Here is a 20,795-nt window from a genome sequence, read left to right on the forward strand (position 1 = left end):
TGAATACATGAAACGTGCATGTTGTAATGCATTATGTACTAAATGCAAAGTAGATAAACATTACGTAAAAATGTGTAACATAACTATACTTCTCTGTAACATTGTTTTGAAGAAAATCACGTTACGGTCCAGTTGCATTTCGTATACATTCACGTTGTGCACATCCATTTTGTAGAATTAAAGTTTCTTTCGATACCCATACCTCCCTAACGAAGCATTTTGCAGACCTATGCTCATATAACATCTTTTGTTCAGAATTACTTACGTTAAAGTGACACATTCCATATCATTACGAAATGTCACATTCAAGATCTAAGGAACAAGTATTAATGTATTATGTATTTATGTAGTGAAAACATCATATAAAGAGCGAAACCGGCGGAGATTTTTTTCAATGGGTTGTTTCACGCTGAATGAAACCACTTAAACACAGTGAATGAGTGAAAACATTCATATACCAGTAGTTGACATGGCTGTTCAGACTAGTATCATTCGGTTGTTTCATTTGACTGAAAAGAAAAAATGACTGAACGAAAGAACAATCGACTGACCAATCGACTGTTAAAAACAGTCGACTGTCCCATGACTAATAACTAGCATATCAGAAGTTGGTTGGTTGTTTTGGGGAAGGAGACCAGACATCGAGGTCATCGGTCTCATTGGATTAGGGAAGGACGGGGAAGGAAGTCGGCCGTGCCCTTTGAAAGGAACCATCCCGGCATTTGCCTGGAGCGATTTAGGGAAATCACGGAAAACCTAAATCAGGATGGCCGGACGCGGGATTGAACCGTCGTCCTCCCGAATGCGAGTCCAGTGTCTAACCACTGCGCCACCTCGCTCGGTTCGTATCAGAAGTATCCAACCATCAAGTCACTTATGGTGCCTCTTTCAGTGTACACTGAAAACAACTTTATTTATGTCTTGACTACACATAATTTTCATCAATCTTATGCTTTTCGACTTTCCTTCGTTTTAAAAGGCTACAACATACAACACAAAACTGGTTTAGACGATATGAAAATGTGATACATTTCACCATTGATAAGAGATATATTACAACGACTACAATATGGCTTCCTATACATTGCATCACATCAACATTATCGAGCACGAGACAAATGCAATCTGCTACCAAGTGAAAATTTTGGAAGCCGAGTGGACTAAACTGCTGGGCATGTGGTACATGCTGCAATTTGTTTCTGTTTTCAACCACAATTTTCATCGTTGCAATGTATTAAATGATTTCATCAGTCAACATGGAAATCACTTACAATGCTTTACAAAAAAAATTACTTTACAAAAACAAAGTGTTACAGTTTTTTATCTAATACATTGGGAAAACGCACTGACCGGCGTCTGTTAACGAACAGATCCTTTGTTTTATTTACACGTCTTGTGATACATTGTAAGTGATATCCAAATTGAGAGGGTGTCATGGCGGCTACAGTGTAACACGTGTTAAGTTCGGCTCGCGAAATTTAGTCGAATTCGAAGGTGTTCTCGCAGGTGGTGTTGTCTAGTACAAGTGGAAATCGTGTAAACAACAGTGTTCTGTGCAGTAGTGCTATTTTTTTTCTGTGCTCCGCCAATATCTTCGAGAAAATGGTAAACAGAAGAGTCAACAGCAGCGCGTCCAGCAGCGGGGAAGCAGCAGGTGCGGCGGGCCCGCTCTTGGCGGAAGGTGCGGCCGCGGCTCCCGGTATAGCGGAGCTGGTCCGCTCTGAGGTAAACGCTGCGCTTCGCGATAAAAACAATCTCGATCTGATAGCAGGCACGATATCAGATACTGTAACGGCAGCAGTATTGGCCAAAATGCGTGAAACTGTTGAGGCCAATACTGCCGAAATTACAGCACTAAAAAAGTCTGTGTCTGAATACGAGAAAAAGGCACGAGAGTTGGAAGTGAAACCATCTGCCGCAACTGACGAACTAGAACAGTACCAAAGGCGAAATAGTCTACTACAGGCTGCTCAGCGGAACGGGTCAGAGCTTTTAGCAGCTCACTGCAACATCCAGTCTTTACCTGCACATTACGAAGAACTTAGCCTCCTCTTCAACCAAGGAAGAAGACACGGACAACCTGCTTGTACAGGTTGCGCGTGACAAATTAGGCGTTGAAGTGACCAAGGCAGACATTGACAGGAGCCATCGGGTGGGACGAAAACTACCAGGTGCCACCAAACCTCGTCCAATAATAATTAAATTTGTCTCGTACCGAAAAAGTGCAGAGATCTTTACCCAGAAGAAGTAGTTAGCAAGGACAGGGCTTACAATAAGGGAAGATCTGACACACGAACGGCTAAAGATTTTAAACAGTGCCATATCCCATTTCGGTCTTCAGAATGTGTGGACTCAGGATGGCAGAGTAATCATTAAGACAGCAGCTGGAAAGAAGACAGTCACAAACATGACAGAACTGAATAGTATTAAGTGAAGCTACTCGAGCCAAAAGTGCAAACTTAACACCATTTGCAAATTGTAACAGCCCTATACTCAGATATAGTCTTGTAATTTTATTATTTTTTTAATTATACCCATATTTGTACCTTCAACTAATTGTTTTTGTAACTGTATTAACTTTTCACTTTTTTTGTGTCTGTAGCTCTAACCATTACTTAATTTTAGTTACTGCTAATACTTTTTTCATTTTCTCAGTTTATTCTCTTCCGTTCTGCAATAGTTCTATTGCAATTATTAGTCTCTCCTTTAGTTCATTAATCACCCATCTCTTCGGTTTAAATTGTTCATAACAAAAATCACTATCAGTATCACTTTAGCAAATTTTAATCTAATTGTAGCTTCCTACGATAATCACTACCAGTATCACTTTAGTAAATTTCAATTTAATTCTAGCTTCCTACGATAATCTATTAATTATTAAGCTTACTTCTCTCTGCTGGCAGCATCGGCCTCTTAAATCACTCCCTTTTCCCTTATTTCCACCCTAAGCTGTTTCAAATACGCTAATTACATTTCTCCTCTTACGACAGAGGATACACAGTGACACACAGCCGTCACTATTTTGGTCATATTCTCCTTGCACTGAATACCACTAATTCATTTTCTATACTCCCGCAACCTCAGGAAATCTCTAGCAGTCGCCTTTCTTTCGGCACTCGCTGTGTCACAAACAGGACGCGCAAAATCTCGGACACCCCTGTGTTATGTCACTTGGCGGAAGCAGCGGCCAGTGCCCCTCGCGGCAGGTAGTGCCTAACAAAGGGACAAACCAGTCTGCCACCCTACTACAGGCTGCTCAGCGGAACGGGTCAGAGCTTTTAGCAGCTCACCGCAACATCCAGTCTTTACCTGCACATTACGAAGAACTTAGCCTCCTCTTCAACCAACTAAACTACCACGTAATCCTCCTATCCAAAACGTGGTTGAAACCACACATATCCTCTGCATCTTTTCATCTCCCAGGGTACACATTTCTTAGGGCAGACAGATCAAAAAAGCGAGGTGGCGGGGTCGGCGCGTATATACGAACAGATCTCAAAGCGAAAGTCTTATGTATGTCAAATCCTGCTGAAGAAAAAGAGGCTGAATTCATGTTCATTGAAATAAATATACAAAGTCGGAAATTCTTGACTGGCGTCGTGTACAAGCCGCCAAAAATAAGCTCAGTGAGTTCCTTCCAGTCGGAATTACATTCACTTCAGTGTCAATACGAACATGTCATCGTAATGGGTGACTTGAACATAGACCTGCTAAGAGACACTCCCTCTGCAATAAACCTAAGAAGACTGTTTAGTTGCAATAGCATGAACATTCTTCCATTACAACCTACACACCATACGGCGTACAGTCATACTCTTATAGACGTAATCGCAACGAAACAGACTGACAAAGTAAGAGATGTTGGTCAAACATCGGCCCCTGGCCTCTCAGCACATGATGTAATACTCCTGGCCTACTCTGTGCAGCCCCCAAGGATCAAATCGCGTTACATAACTTGTAGGAACATGAAACGTATTGACCTTGACGCTCTAAGAGCCGATTGCTCAGAAATCTCATGGCATCAAATAATCAGAAAACCCACAATCGACGGCAAAATTAATGAACTTGGAGATAAACTCACTGCCCTCTATGATAAACATGCACCTGTGCGCACATCCGTGTAAGAAAATCTCCTGCTCCATGGCTGACAGCTGAATTACGTCAAATGATGACTAATAGGGATGCTGCCCACAGGCGTTTCAAGGCAGATCCGAAACCCGAGCATTTCGAAGAATATAGAAAGTTACGGAACAGAGTGAAACAATGCATTCGCAATGCTAAAATCAGGCACGCTCGCTCCCTTGTATGCAGCGATCTGACGCCCACGACTCTATGGAACAATCTCCGTAGCTTGGGGGTCGGAAAGGCAAAATCGGAAACTACTTTTCATGTGTCAGCTAACGAATTAAATGAATTCTTCTGTGCACATCTGAATACCAGCACAGCTGATAATTACCGTCCACAAGAATCCCCAAACAGGATAACTATCAACGATACCTTCCATCTAAAACATGTAACAACAAATACGGCAAGAAAAGCAATAATGAGAATCCCTTCTGATGCAATAGGCAACGACAGTATCGGTATAACCATGATTAAGAATGTTGCCGATATCTTAGTACCTGCCTTAACTGACATATTTAATTTTTCCCTCGTGAACGGAATATATCCCACTGCATGGAAAAGAAGCCTAATTCGACCCATCCCTAAGATCGAAAACCCGCAACTGCCTAGTGATTACCGACCAATTAGCATACTGCCTGCTGTTTCCAAAGCACTTGAATATATTGTTCATGACCAAATCACTGAACACTTGCATGAATTCAGCCTATATGACAAATTTCAACCCAGTTTCCGTAAACATCACAGCACAAACAATGCTCTAATTAAAGTAACTGATGACCTGAAATATGCCATCGACAATCGAAAGGCAACAATTTTGACGCTACTGGACTTCAGCAAAGCTTTTGACACTGTTAGCTTTGACATATTGCTCAGAAAAATGCAACAGCTTAATTTCTCTGATAGTGCAATGAGATGGTTTGAAAGCTACTTAAAAGACAGACAGCAATGTGTTGTCTGCGTAAATGAAAAATCTTCCTGGAAACATGTTTCCTCGGGAGTGCCCCAAGGATCAGTCTTAGGACCACTTTTGTTTTCTTTATATGTCAACGATATTTCGTCGGTTCTGTCCTCCTGTAAATATCATTTCTATGCTGACGACCTCCAGCTCTACCTAAGCGTCAGACCTGAAGAGGTAAACACTGCAATCGCTCAGATGAATGATGATCTGTCTTCAGTACTGACATGGGCGAAAAACCTGGGGCTTAAACTAAATGCAAAAAAGACGCAAGTAATCTTAATAGCCCATCAGAAATTAATAAATTCAGATTTCCGCGAACGGCCACCTCCTATTCTGCTCGACGGTACTCCAATACCATATCAGAAAACAGTGAAGAACTTGGGTGTAACTTTGGATGAGCATCTCAACTGGGCGGAGAATACAGTCGCAGTGTGCCGAAAGACGTCTGCTTGTCTCTATGCTCTCAAAAAGTTTCGGAACATATTTCCACAGGACTTGAAACGCCAGCTCGTGCAAGCACTCGTTCTACCGAACCTCCACTATTGTGATGTGATTCATCAAGGCATGAGTAGTGAAAACAAAAGACGGCTAGAGCTAACCATGAATGCCTGTGTGCGTTACACCTGCAACATTCGCCGATATGATCATGTTAGTGCTTCATACTCCGAGCCAGGGTGGCTGCGGCCGGACAAATTGCGTGACTACCGCACTCTATGTCTACTCCACCGACTCCTCGTCGCGCAAGCACCCCAGTACCTTGCTTCAGAGATTAAAAACCTGTCATGTCATCATAATCGAAACATGAGGTCACTCTTATTTGGTATCCTAACTGTGCCCACTCACAAAACAAAAACTTTTGCAAACTCCTTCTCAGTTGCCGCTGTCCGCCTCTGGAACAAACTGCCCCTTACCTTCCGCAAAATTCAATCTCCTGCTGCTTTTAAGAAGAATCTGAAGCATTTCCTACTATCATCCTGATAAAGTTCTCCACAAAACTGATGTACAAGGCCAATCCTCTCATCCGTCAAATAGCAAAGCTAGTGTCTCCTATCTTGCTCCTGAGATGCCTTCCTCTTCATCTATCTCTATTAGCCACGCAATCTTCTTTTCCTTTGTATTTCCTTAATTATGTTTCATCATGTCTCTCTATTGTTCTCCTCCCGTCACCATGAGTCTCCCTCATACTCCCTGCTGCCAGCACTCCTATCTAAAATCTGTCTCTTCAATAATGTCTAATTATAACAGTACTTATGATCTAAGAATATAAACTCTATATGTATGTATTTTTCCAGGTGTACCTTTCAAATTGTTTATTTCACTTTTTATACTAGATGTAGTTTAACATGCCTACTAAAACATATGAATGTAAAATAAGTAGAATGCCTGGTTAGATGTAAGAGAGGGCCTGATGGCCCTAATCTTGCCAGGTTAAATAAATCAATAAATAAATAAATAAAATAAAAATAAATTGACTTATTAAATCATTTTATACGTTATAACGATGAAAATTGTGGTTGTAAGCAGAAACAAACGACAGCATGTACCATGTTCCCAACACCTGTAGTCATTTAGTCCACTCGGCTTCCAAAATTTTCACTTGGTAGCAGTTTGCACTTGTCTCATGATAAAGAATGCTGATGTGATACAATGTATCTAATGTTTTTATATGTCTGACATAGCACTGGTAAGGTAGGAAGCCATATTCTAGTTGTTGTAATATGTCTCTTATCGATGGTGAACTGTATCATCTTTGCATATTGTCTGATACGCTATGTGATCAAAAGTATTTGGACACCTAAAAAAATACATTTTTCGTATTAGGTGCATTGTGCTGCCACCTACTGATAGGTATTCCATATCAGCGACCTCAGTAGTCATTAGACATCGTGAGAGACCAGAATGGGGCGCTCTGCGGATTTCATGGACTTCGAAAGTGAGCAGGTGATTGGGTGTCACTTGTGTCATACGCCTGTACGCGAGATTTCCACACTCCTAAACACCCTTGGGTCCCTGTTTCCGATGTGATAGTGAAGGGACACATACAGCACAAAAGAGTACAGGCCGACCTCGTCTGTCGACTGAGAGAGACTGCCGACAGTTGTAGAGGGTCGTAATGTGTACTAGGCAGACACCTGTACAGACCATCGCACAGGAATTCCAAACATCATCAGGATCCACTGGAATTACTATGACAGTTTGGCGGGAGGTGAGAAAACTTGGATTTCATGGTCGAGCAGCTGTTCATAAGCCACGCATCACGCTGGTAAATGCCAAACGACGCCTTGTTTGGTGTAGGGAGCATAAACATTGGACGACTGAACAGTGGAAAAACGCTGTTTGGAGTGATGAATCACGGTACACAATGTGGAGATCCCATGGCAGGGTGTGGGAATACTGAAAGCCTGGTGAACGTCATCTGCCAGCGTGTGTAGTGCCAACAGTAAAATTCGACGGCAATGGTGTTATGATGTGGTCGTGTTTTTCATGGAGGGGGCTTGCACACCTTGTTGTTCTGCGTGGCAATATCGCAGCACAGGCCTACATTGATGTTTTAAGCACCTTCTTGCTTCCCACTGTTGAAGAGTAATTCGGGGATGGTGACAGCATCTTTCAACGCGATCGAGCGTCTCTTCATAATGCACAGCCTGTGGCAGAGTGGTTACACGATGCTAACAACCGCGTAATGGACTGGCCTACACAGAGTCCTGACCTGAATCCTATAGAAAACCTTAGGGATGTTTTGGAACGCCGACTTCGTGCCAGGCCTCACCGACCGACAACGATACCTCTTCTCAGTGCAGCACTCCTTGAAGAATGGGCTGCCATTCCCCAACAAACATTCCAGCACCTGACTGAACGTATGCCTGCGAGAGTGGAAGCTGTCATCAAGGCTAAGGGCAGGCTAACAGCATACTGAATTCCAGCATTACCGATGGAGGGCGCCACGAAGTCTCAGGTCATTTTCAGCCAGGTGTCCGGTACTTTGATCACATAGTGTACTAGTTTTGTGTTGTATGTTGTAGCCTTTGAAAATGATGGTAAATGGAAACTCGTAAGGTTGATGAAAAACAAGTGTGGTCAAGACATAAGTAAAGTTATCAAAAGTGCATTCAGATGACCATATCATCTCACAGCATTTTCACGCAAATTGCAGCTGAAAACAAGATGGTTAAAGCTGTCTCCAGCTATGTTCGAAACTGGTTCTCCCTGACATTGTTGTAAAAACTACTAGGGTCAGCACTAATCGCTAACAGGCAGAAAAGGGCGTTGGATAGTGCCTAACAGCACTTAGAAACGTAAAAAAAGTAGTATATGCACTCCTACAAAAACATATCAGTGTCTTAATTAGGAAATGAAGTTGGTTACATCTTGTCAGAAACCATGTTTTACAGGACATAGCTCTCTAGAGTTTTGTATTCTGATCATTGATGGTCGAGTTGGTTCTACAGACTTTGCTAAACCTGTTTTGTGAGACTTTCACGATTGAGTCCATTCAACACACAAATCTCCCTGTATCATATCCCATTTGATCTCATGCCATCCTCTCTACTTTTTGGGTCAATTCATATGCTGTTGATCTATTTTCTCAGTTACTTTCACCTACTGTTGCGTTTATGACTTATTGGTGCATGTTTTAACAATTGTCAAAACCTTTTTTTAAGAATGGTTGTTATGCAGGACAATTATTCGTCTTGTTATGATTCTCTACCACTGGGAGTACATTAGACTTGACATTTAGAAGAAAGTGCTCCTATCTTTCACTTATATGTCAAACTGAAGAACGTCTATTGTAATCAGCAAACAAGTTCTTACCTGTACACTTACGTTTGTAGCCAACCATATTTAACACATATTTTTCAAACTATGTTCAGCATACTGTGAGGCTGTCAGAATAATTTCGTTTTGGAACGTTTACTGAAATAGCACATCAAATACACTTCACTTATTCAACTTTAATATTGTTCACATTATCACTATGTCATCAACGGTTTCAAAACTTTCAGAGGCTTGAATAACATTAGTTCAAGATGTTAGTCAATTCTACAGAGCCAAGTGCTCACAAATGAACAGCAGAATTAGCTCTTTTTGTAAATATAATCTGAATCTTATAACAGATGGTAAATATCTGTTTATGTGAAATAATATATCACCAAATAAGAAACAGCTACATTTAATCATGGTGAGAGAATAGTATTCCACTTACCATTCTCTTTTCCTATTTCAGTCTTTATATCAGTGGTAATATAAGCGCAATGGCTGGTAATGAGCTCAGGTCAATTTTGGACCCAAATAACAAAAACCTTTACTCAAGCTATCCTATCCATGTATCACCCACAATGAAATATCACCTAAAACAGAGAAAGACACGATGAGGAACCCAAAATAATGACTGTAACAAACTGGGCTATCTCTGTTATTGGGGGAAAAACTGGAACATCTGTCCATGTGTCTATGAAAGTAGTACGAAAAATGGTGACAGTTATGAAATTATTGATAACTACAAATAATTGATATCTCTGGGTTGCTACCCCATAATATGTGAATAAGTGATACGTCCATGTAAGGTAATATATTTTGTGTGTATAATAGTTGCAAAAAGAAAGAAACAGAAAAATAGAGTCAAATTAGCCAAAAAATTAGGTCAGCAGACCTTGAACCTAGAAACGCAAACAGCACTGAAGGTGAAGACTGAGTAGAGCATCTGAATCACTACACCAACTGTCATAACTTCAAAGAAGTTGAAATATGAAGGAAGTGTAGCCTTGCCTCTACCCTGACAGCATTGCCCCTTTTAATTTAATACAAGAGTAGTTCTCTTATTTTGAATTTAACATAATGTTTTAAACAGTACAAGCATTTCTCGAAGTAAATCGAAGTTTTCCCAGTGAAGAGGGATTGCTAGTGTTAAGTAGTTTTTCCATTTATGGAAGTTACTTATCTATTCAATTGATGAAATAGTTTTTCTTTCACAATGAAAATATTATGACTCCTTATGGAGTCATCTGCGAATAGTAATTGGTTATTAAGAAATCCTATAGTGAACCCTGAAAAATCATTGCGCCTTTCACAAGAAATGATGGAAGGGTATCATAGAAAACGTACATACTGGCATCTGTGCTTAAGCCACATAGAGAATCAACAATTAACTCAGGCTGCTAACAGCTGGAAGTAGTAATAATAATTCTGTTTGGCTTTGGATCTTAAGTTACACTGACATGAGATGTGTCACAAAAGACTGGGACATATAAGTGAAAGATAGGACCACTTTCTTCTAAATGTCAAGTCTAATGTACTCCTAGTGTTAGAAATTTCTCATTAAAAAGTTTTAGCGAGAAACCATACTTTAGACACATAAAGCAGACAAAATTTCTGACTGTTAAGAAGTATTGCTTCAACACGACAAACTGCGAGTGCTAACCATGAAACGTATGTAATCCGAGACACACAATCAAGAAAACAAATTTTGGGTAAACTACGGTGCAAATTTTCTAACAGATACGAACTAATACACAGCACACCCTTTTCTCCTGTAAAACCATACGTTCTCCAATCATTATCTTGACTGGCAGCACTAGTGAAGTCACTGAAGGAAAATCTGGGGAAAAATCGGTGGGTTGCAAATTTTTACACAGTGATAGAAGGAACAACATAGGCCTACTAAAAATTCTGATCTGTGGGGTGTGAGCATTGGGGTGCTAGGGGAGATGGTGCATTTAAAAGTAACTTTTTATATTTTTCTCAAAGAACACGAAAATCGCGGCTCCTACAGAATGTGTTTCACAGTATAGAATTAAATTGCATTAAATTTCCTACAGAATTGTTCTATTCATTTTTCTTTAGGACTAATAGTTTCTGTATTACAGGGGATAGAAAAATCGATGATTAAACATAGGTTCTAGGTATAAATTAATGTTTAATTACAAATAAAGTGAGTTAAAAAGAAATATTAAATGCATGTACCATATGCAATACGACACAAGAAGCAACTGTAAGATGTTTCACAACGTTATTTTACCCTCCACAGTGTGCCTTACGAATCACTAGAGACATAGTGCACAGACAGGCATGGAGAATGTTTATTTTGCACAAAATAAACATTATGCCTTAACACTACATAGAGTACAGATATGAGTTACTAACAATGCTAACATTAGTAATGCATATGGACAGAACTTATGTAAGTCTCTGCATACAGTTCTAGACTGCTAGAGGGGAAATTGATTCTTGGTCACCCTGTACAGTAACAGTAGTATTCTTCTGAGAAAGACAAATTCCTCGTCACGAACACTGCTCACGTTTCAGTTTACAGATGGGCTATACCACCCCAGCATTTACTGTCCACTTCTCTTGTGTGAGTGGACAAAATAACTTCACTGGGCTTGTGTCTATATACTGGAGATATTTTAAGTTTATTGATTACTTATTTGCTATTACGTAAGATAGCTTAACAGCTGGAGTTGTCAACTATCTAACACACTGAAGACAATTTTCCAAGGGTGACATGCTGTAAATATGCATTCAACAAAGTCGATTTCACTGTCTCGACTATCACTGTCTGGGATATTTTTCACAGCTTGAAGGGTATCAAATATGTCACCCAACCTCAGCCCTCCCAAAACCTGAAGAGGGCCAGAGGCTTATACTGTCTCCATTTTGCAACAGAATTTGGTCACCTAGATGCTATAAAATTGCAGGTATTTCAACCTAAGTCAAGCAATGCATTACAGCAGATTACTGTTCAATGAGACATATTCACACCCTTTTTGGAAGATAAAATACAATATGGATGTGTGGCAAGTGGCTTCTCTCAGTGCAGCCCACTCTCCAAGTGCTAGCACTTCCTGAATGGAAAAGGTTTGTGCAGTCTACCAGTAACACAACTGATGCTGAGAGAATTGCAGTAATTTTTTGGTCATTCATTAATTCATCAGAAAGTGACTAAGTCATAATTATATGGCTTTACAATAAGCTGTCAACGATCAACAGTAGAAAGCTGCCACATCTGTCCAGTCCCTTTCCCACCATCACTATATGGGCCACTGACAACATCACATTTACAAATAACGTATTTTACATAAAAGCTCACTTTATAATTGCAAATAAGAAGTCATTCAATACACTTTAAATAACTCTACTACATGAACATGTGTTCAGTGAAGTTATTTTGACTATTCACATATGACAACGGGACAGGAAATGTGGGAGGTATAGTCTCCCTGTAAAATGAAGTCGTGGTGGAGAAAGTCACCTTCTGCAGAACACTACACTTGCCATACACGATGATCAAAAGTCAATCAGTGCTGTCAACTCTGAAGACAATTTCCCTCTGTATCACATTTGAAATCTTCCTAAACTGGACCAAACTCCACTAAATAGTTTAATAAACTAAATTTTGTGCTTGTGCATGTGCGTGTATTTGGAACCATTTAAATAATCTGTAACACTTTAGATGGCGCAAATATAAATTGCAAGTATTTTAGAAAACGAAATGATCTGCCTCAGTGTTTAAACCATTACAAAGAACTTGCAGTGGCACGAAGTTCTTGCAAGTAGAATGTAATTTTGACTCTGCACTTGAGTGTGAACTGATATGAAACTTCCTGTCAGATTAAAACTGTGAGCCACACCAAGACTAGAACTTGGGATCTTGCGTTTTGCTGGCAAGTGCTCTACCAACAGGCCCACCCAAACACAGCACATGGTCCATCCTCACAACATAACTTCTGTAAACATATGGAATGTAATACTTTTAGGCCACTTCATTAAAGAAAACATCAAATTCATACTGTTCGAACAATGGGTTTAATAAAATGCGATTTTTTCGTCCCCTGCAATGCAGAAACTATTAGTCATAGAGAAAAATGAATAGAAACTTTTTTGTAGGGAATTTTGTGTAGTTCAACATTGTCCTCGAAAACCTTTTCGCCAGGAGCCACTTTTTCCGAGTTATTCAAGAAAAATATAAAAAAAGTTACCCTTAAAAGCCCTCCCGGTCACACCCCACTGGTCGGGATTTTTAGTGTTTTTCCGGACACTTCTTTCTCCCACTGAGCAAAAATTTTTGACAACACGATTTTCCCTCGACCTTATTTGCTCTCCGTTGATTGAGCTAAACTGTCGATTTCTGCAGGTACTTGACGCAAAGAAAAAAAAAGACAATCAGAATATTTTGAAGCAGAAATGTAGAGTATTTATACTGAATTATGAGTTGAAAATTTTATTAATTTAAATTGGATAGTTCTAAAGTCTTGCTTCAAGCTATTCTTAAATACTAAATGTACATAATCTACCTAAATAACATTTAAATTTATTTTTTACGGCACTTCACTTCTTCGTCATTTCTCAGCAAATCCAGTATTTTATGATCTTTGCACATTCGCTGTATCTACGCCGCATAGTACAGAAATGTGATGTAGCTGTAAAATCACGCATAATGATGGTTGAGATCTTTTTTTTTTTAAAAAAAATAAATGTTCCTCCCAAGTAATAATAGCCGAGTGCTTAGGGGAGGCTATTTATAAATTTATTTTTGAAACGCGTAAGCACCAGGGTGTTTTCAAGACACATTTCTCATAATGCATACAACTAAAATAAATATCAAAACCTGCAGACGCCGAAAACTTTTTATATTACAACTAAAATTTACATAAAGAACTGCAGACGCCGAAGACTTGTTATACGGATCTAGGGTCCAAAGGATTTGGTGGAATAAAAATCTGCTCGTTGGCATGCGAGTGTTAGTTGAGTTGGATTACATGTTAAATTTCAAGGGTTATCAAAAGGTCAGACAAGATGTAGATTTGCCCTCTTGCCCTACGTGATAAGAAAGATTTTTCGAATGTGATGGATACTCAAATCATAGAAGAGCCTACTCAGCAACTTCGACATTACTGAACCACCTGTTGCTGTAGCGGCTTATTTTGAATAGAATCATTTGTTTACTAACTGATCTGAGTGAAGTAACGCTAAAGAAAGTAACACGATCCCCATTAAGGTATGTGCTCTTGTTAATCTCTTTACGACATCTGGTGTTATGAGTATTACATAACTGTAATTATGCGTTCGACATCTCCCATTCGTCAGGACGCCGAAGGAAAGCTTGCCGGTTTGCTTGACAAACATTAGCGCGTTCTGCAGGTACTTCAAGATCTTTTAGTTTCGATTACTGAAAATGCATTATGATAAGATCGGTTTTTATTAATTTGTGGTATTACGCCCAGTAGCAGTGCACTGATATTTGAAAATAATTGCTACAAAGAAGAAGTGTTACAAATACTATAGTTGGTATGAACGAAGTGGAACTTAGATACCAAGTTATCAGTATTTAATTATATTATTTCTATTTCTTTTAAAATATTTAATTTCGTGTGTGTTTTCGTACACATTGCTCGTAAATCGCATGGATTTTGTGATCATTAGTATTTTGTTGTTGTTTTAGAAAATTTTGGGTGTTGTTAATTGGTATTAATTATAACTTGGGCCACAACAAAGTATTCAAATGATGATGTGGTAGGATCTGTCATACTATTTAAAGGAGCAGAAATTTTATTGAAGACGACAAATCTTTGCTCAAGAATTGGGGAATTTGTGGGGTGTGGATGTATCTGACCTGATACTTAAATGAAGAAAAATTGTTATTAGACGCCATGTGGTAGTAATTATAGTTTTTTAATTATGCTACTTGGTACAGCACTTCGATTTTAAGATCTTTTTTAAGACAGTGTTCTTTCATAGTCACTTCAACCCTGCCATCCCAACAACAACACGTTTATTGTACAATACATGTAATTGCATTTGGTACTTCTGTTATATTTGGTGTGTTGCTGCCAACATTACATGGGTTGTAATCAGTATGTGTGAAATACTTGACTATTTTTTAGATTAAGTATGACTGTCTATTCAAGTTAAAAGACTCGCATTCGGGAGGACGACGGTTCAATCCCGTCTCCGGCCATCCTGATTTAGGTTTTCCGTGATTTCCCTAAATTGTTTCAGGCAAATGCCGGGATGGTTCCTTTGAAAGGGCACGGCCGATTTCCTTCCCAATCCTTCCCTAACCCGAGCTTGCGCTCCGTCTCTAATGACCTCGTTGTCGATGGGACGTTAAACACTAACCACCCTCCCTCAAGTTAAAAGGAACTACAAGCAGCTACAAAATATTATCAGATCTTTGTATCCAGCTAGCAGAATGTGTGTGTGTGTGTGTGTGTGTGTGTGTGTGTGTGTGTGTGTGTGTGCATATTACAGATATTAACTAGTAATCATCAAGTATAAAAAAGGAAAGTAGAGCACAATTACCCAAGGTGTGTCAAAACACAACAGTTGAAATTCTGTATGAAGAATGTAATTTTATGTTAAAAGTTTCAGTTAATTTTAAATGGAGTTGGAGAGAATTTGTGACGTATGATGAGATAGAAGTGCACAGAGTGGAGTCGGTAGGCGAACTGCGGGGGTAAACTGAGTAAGGTTGACTACTATAATGTGGCCAGTATTGGTATGGTATCTACAATCCAGAGTAATCCAGTTATGTAATAACAACCACAAACATCTGTAAGTAATCCAAATATTGGTGATAAGTAATAGCAACCAACATTTTTAGAAGTGTTACATACCTCTTAAAACAAGTGTCACCAATACATAACTCATCGGAAAACGTATGGGATGAGAAGGAAGGACTGATACAGTCTTTCTTTCTCATACTGTACGGTAAGTCTCCCCTGACTTTCCCAAAATCTACCCCTCGTCCTAGACCTCTCCAGTCCTTTTCCTTCACCTGTCTTCCTTCCCCTTCAACCCTTCTGCCTCAAGGAGGAGCCACTGGCTCCGAAAGCTTGCCAAATCAACTGTCTTTTGTGTGTGTGTGTGTGTGTGTGTGTTTTCTGCCACCGTTTGGTGAGGAGACTTTTTATCCATCCAGTTAAACAATTTTATCAATAACTGAGTGTTTTAATTATTGTAATAAAGGTATAAATGTTTTTAGTATGATGCTTGAGACATAGTATGTGCTTGAGGCGTGGATATTAGACTAAGCAGCCTGGAAACATGTTGTTCGTACTTTACAAAGAATGTGCTTCATGGAACAGTTTCCTACACACTTCTAAGTAGATAACAAACTGTTCCATAAAAATTACCAAGAAGCACTCGAGGCAGTTGAAATTATGCATGGCTGTGCCAGAAAATAAATAATTGTAAAGTGTTCTTTCCCTGGCAGACAGTCTCCCCTCCAGAATTTGAACCAGCTAGTTCAGTGGTTGGGCATTACTGCATAACCACTGTTTAGTGAACTTAACCAGTGGTCAGTAGAATTCTTAACACCTGCCACTTATTTCTGAAGTAAAATTTCTCACAGAATTGTTCTACGCTAGTTTTGAAGTCATTCCTCCAGGTATTATGACAAGATATTTCTCTTGTGCAGCAAGTTTATCTTTTACTTCAGCAGTTAGACATCCCTTAAAAGTATCCAAAACTAGCATGACTCTCTTACCAAGAAGTGCTCTAGGTCTGTGATTCCAAACAGCAGACAACTGGTCAACCATCAGCTGCGCCACTATTCAGCACTTTTCTTGGCAGCAAGTGGCTAAGCCCATAGGAAAGTTTTCTCTGGCCATAGTTTTTCTCTTCAGAATAACGTAAGGGGATAAATTTCCCCCATTGACTGTAACAACTAACATCACAGCTATTTTTTTCCCTTGTCTCATTTGTTCTTAATGAGATACTTTGTTCCATTTTATGTCTACAATTGTACTGCTTGGGATGTGAAAAAATACAGGCATTTAGTCAGCATTACCAGTCTGATGAAGAGGGGATGAGTGACAGTTTCGTAATTGGATGACGTAACACTGCAGGTGGACCAGCTTCTCCTTGAAATCTGCTGGCATTCTCTGTACTAGTCTAGCACTTCTCTGCATAAACTGATGACACCAACCCTCGCACAAAATTCTTGTACTGGCATGTTTAAGACTTTTGCAATTTCCAAGGTCTTCACATTTACAACTTTTCTTGTCCTGTTGTCTGCAGTTGTGTTTAATGTTGTAGTATGTTGATAATTTTTACTTTTAGACCATCTAACTACAACTTAACGAAACACAATTTTCGTGCTATATGTTTTTCGCCTTTATTTTTTGCAAGACATGGCAGGTTCCATGGATGATGTTCTACATGTTGTGTTTTTGTTCCATTTTTGTTGCTGTTCTTATAATTGCCATTTGGGTTTCTGTTTTCCACACTTCACAGCACTAGGAACTGAACATCTGTTTTGATGCTATGTTTTGGTTTGTGCTGCTGACAACTTGCTGACTGTCAGATGTTGAATAACAGAAACCAAAACACAGCATCCAAGCAAGTGTTCAGTTCCTGGCACTGTGAAGTGTGGAAAACAAAAACCCGAATGGCAATTATAAGAAGAACAACATTGCCAAAAATGAAACAAAAACACAACTTGTAGATCATAATCCGCGCAACCTTCCACTGAAGACGCCTTGCAAAGAATAAAGGCGAAACATGTATGGCACAAAAATTGTGTTTCATTCAGTTGTAGTTAGATGGTCCAAAAGTAAAAAGTATCAACATACCATAATCTGAGGCCTTGAGTTGGATAACTTCTCATAAGACAGGCATCCCATGTTTCCTCTTATCTTGCATGTATGTAATAACTTAAGCTTTTTGCCACATTTAGGTTCTCTGAATGATTTTCTCATTGAAAGTGCATCCTTTGATTTTTCTTCTGAACCAACCCAATGTTGGACATTAGATTTGACCAGTCCATACTTTCTTCCGGCTTCTCTGTTGGGGTTTTGGCATAATGGGCAACTGTAAGTTTGAAGCTTGCATTGTAACTACACACAATTTCTTGGCTTGAAGATGCTTTTTGCTCTAAATGGTTGTTCATATTGTCATAAATTAGGCTTTCTTACCAATACCTAGATGAAACAGAATTATAAGCTAAGGAAACAGTACTGGTAGACCTACACACAGAATTATAATCTAAGGAAGCAATACTGATAAACCTACACAATTTTAATGCCACTAAAACACCAATAAAATTTTGCATCATTGCCTAATAAGATGCCTTGTCGCCAGTTTCAGCTGCAGTTGCTAGTTGTAATGTTACACAGCAATCGTTTGTAAAAATACAAGGTAGCGAATATAAGCCACACCCTAACTTTTCAAGGGTGAAATCTGGATAAAAAATGCTGCTTATTTTTGGGTCAATACAGTATGCTCATCAACTCCTGTGCTAATTATTACTTCTGGCTTTGTTATGGTCATGTTAAGTCTTAATCCTACAAAGACCTATATTATGGAATTTCAAACAAACAAAAGCTTACTTTCTCGCACAAGAAGCAAACGTTAATAGTGATACACTAAACAAAATACTATGTGCTCATTGGGTTCTGCCTGGATAACAAGTTAAAAGGGGACCATCTTGTACCCTACTGGCCATTCAAATTGTGTCATTAAAATGACATGCTACAAATGTCAAATCAGTGTGAAGTGTCCTATGTGCTTCGTTAAGCAAATGTGTAGCATTTCAGCACAACTCCAAAATGTAGATAGGAGTAAAGACATATATGTTCTGTATACAAGAAAAGATTACATAGATTGCTACTCACCATATAGTGGACATGCTGCATTGCAGACAGGCACAACAAAAAGACTGCTAACAAGTTAAGCTTTCGGTCAAACGCACTTTTTCTGCATTAGACAGCATACACATACAAATTCGCGCAAATCCAGCTCACACTCACATTATTGTCACTATCCTATGCTGAATTTTCCATTGTTTGAAAGATTGAATAGCACATTTCTCACTCAAAAAACATATGTGAATGATGACAGTCTTTTTGTTGTGCCCATGCACGACTCAGCATCTCTGCTATATGGTAAGCAGCAACTTTCCTTTTCATAATATTGATGTGTGAAAGATGTTTATTTATGAGATTGTTTAATGCATCATGTAAAAAGGAGAAACATCTCCCAGCATTTGCTGGAATTTGACAATGGCGGGGGCATGACCTGTGAAAAATGCAGTTATCCTGCTACCCATGAATATGGAATCAGTGGGCTTAGGATACCCACACACAATGCTATGTAAGATCTCAGTGGCAACACACCACCGGTACCTGAATGTACAGATACATTGTTCACTTGGCCTTGTAGGATTGTACAGTTGTGTCATGTATTTTGAGTCAGAAAATGAGCGTGTTACAGCAAACAAATATTAACACAGACAATTCGACGATATCAGAAGTATTTATGGCCTGTCAGAACAGTGACCTTTGTTCTGCTACCCTTGACGTGTCAGCAGAGAGAGATTCTTACACTTACATGCCAATAAGTAGACTCCCTAATGGTATTTGTGTTTAATAATGAGAATGAATTTAGGATGAACTCAGCAATTCACTACCACAGTACTAGAAGTGGAAATAATTTCCATATGGTTGCTCAGTGGTACAAATCCAAAGAATTTGGTTTAATCCCCGGTTAATCCTAGAATTTTTATCTGTCACTTGCCACTTCTTTCACCTCTGGCAGCATTTATTGATATGAAAAATGCCAAGTTGCTCCATGGTTAGGAATCCACATTGAACTGTATATCCCCCAAAGGTGAGAGGAAGGTAGTGGCATACCACTTCCAACAGGACCATGACTAGTAAAGCAGTGTGGTGTTCAAAATAATCTTTGGTTTGATGACAGGCATCTCTTTATAGGGTTAATAATGGAGTTTTATATTCTGGTGTAAAAGTGCACAGTTCGCCAGTGGGTATCAAGCAGATAATTGAAAATCCTAAATATTAAAAAAAAAAAAAAAGAAAAAAAGAATACCTCATTATCCCCCATCTACAATTTATTGGAATACTCACATAATTATAATAATAGTATTAAAGGGATCCGGATGTTTTCAATATATAGACTGCTGATAGTGGTCTGTGCTAAGTTACATGTAGAAGTAAATACCATAGGTATCAGTTTGAGTAGATTAGCACTAGTCATAATTTGCTGTTAGTATACTTTATAGGTGTAGCCAGCAGTGGCTGCATCTTGCTGTTAATGTGTGACTTGATTCGTTCCACATCCCTTAAGGCTCTCCTTTGTGATGAGATTTACAGAGTCAGCATTAAAAATCCAACCTGGTGGGGATCCCAAATATTTCAGCAGCACTCAAGAATGAGTCACCAAATTTTCTACACTATGTGATCAAAAGTATCTGGACGCCCCCAAAAAGATACGTTTTCATATTAGGTGCATCGTGCTGCCACCTACTGCCAGGCACTCCATATCAGTGACCTCAGTAGTCATTAGACATCTGAGAGAGCAGAATGGGGCGCTCTGCAGATCTCACAGACTTCGAACATGGACAGGTGATTAGGTGTCACTTGGGTCATAGGTCTGTACGTGAGATTTCCACTCTCCTAAACATCCCTAGGACCACTGTTTCCGATGTTATAGTGAAGTGGAAATGTGAAGGGACACATACAGCACAAAAACGTATGGTCCGATTAGTCTGTTGACTGACAAAGACCGCCGACAGTTGCAGAGGGTCGTAATGTGTAATAGGCAGACATCTATCCAGACCATCACACAGGAATTCCAAACTGCATCAACCATCACACAGGAATTCAAAACTGCATCAGGATCCACTGCAAGTACTTCGACAGTTAGGCAGAAGGTGAGAAAACTTGGATTTCATGGTCGAGTGGCTGCTCATAAG

The 20,795-nt window shown here is 39.3% G+C and overlaps 1 protein-coding gene across 4 annotated transcripts in view; it reads left to right on the forward strand.

Moving 5' to 3' along the window:
• LOC126259245 (C-1-tetrahydrofolate synthase, cytoplasmic) overlaps positions 1-20,795 on the forward strand; it is a 170,769-nt gene that overhangs the window by 25,899 nt on the left and 124,075 nt on the right. The window contains exon 1 of one of the 4 annotated variants that reach the window (XM_049955872.1): positions 13,941-14,078. The exons of 2 other annotated variants lie outside the window; for them this stretch is intronic. The gene's annotated coding sequence lies outside the window, so the exon portion shown is untranslated. Of the gene's footprint in view, positions 1-13,940; positions 14,079-14,167; positions 14,222-20,795 lie in introns of those variants that run through there. One more of the 4 variants, XM_049955871.1, reaches the window with a different exon arrangement.

Source organism: Schistocerca nitens, chromosome 5, assembly GCF_023898315.1.
Source record: "Schistocerca nitens isolate TAMUIC-IGC-003100 chromosome 5, iqSchNite1.1, whole genome shotgun sequence".
NCBI classification, from domain to species: Eukaryota; Metazoa; Arthropoda; class Insecta; order Orthoptera; family Acrididae; genus Schistocerca; species Schistocerca nitens.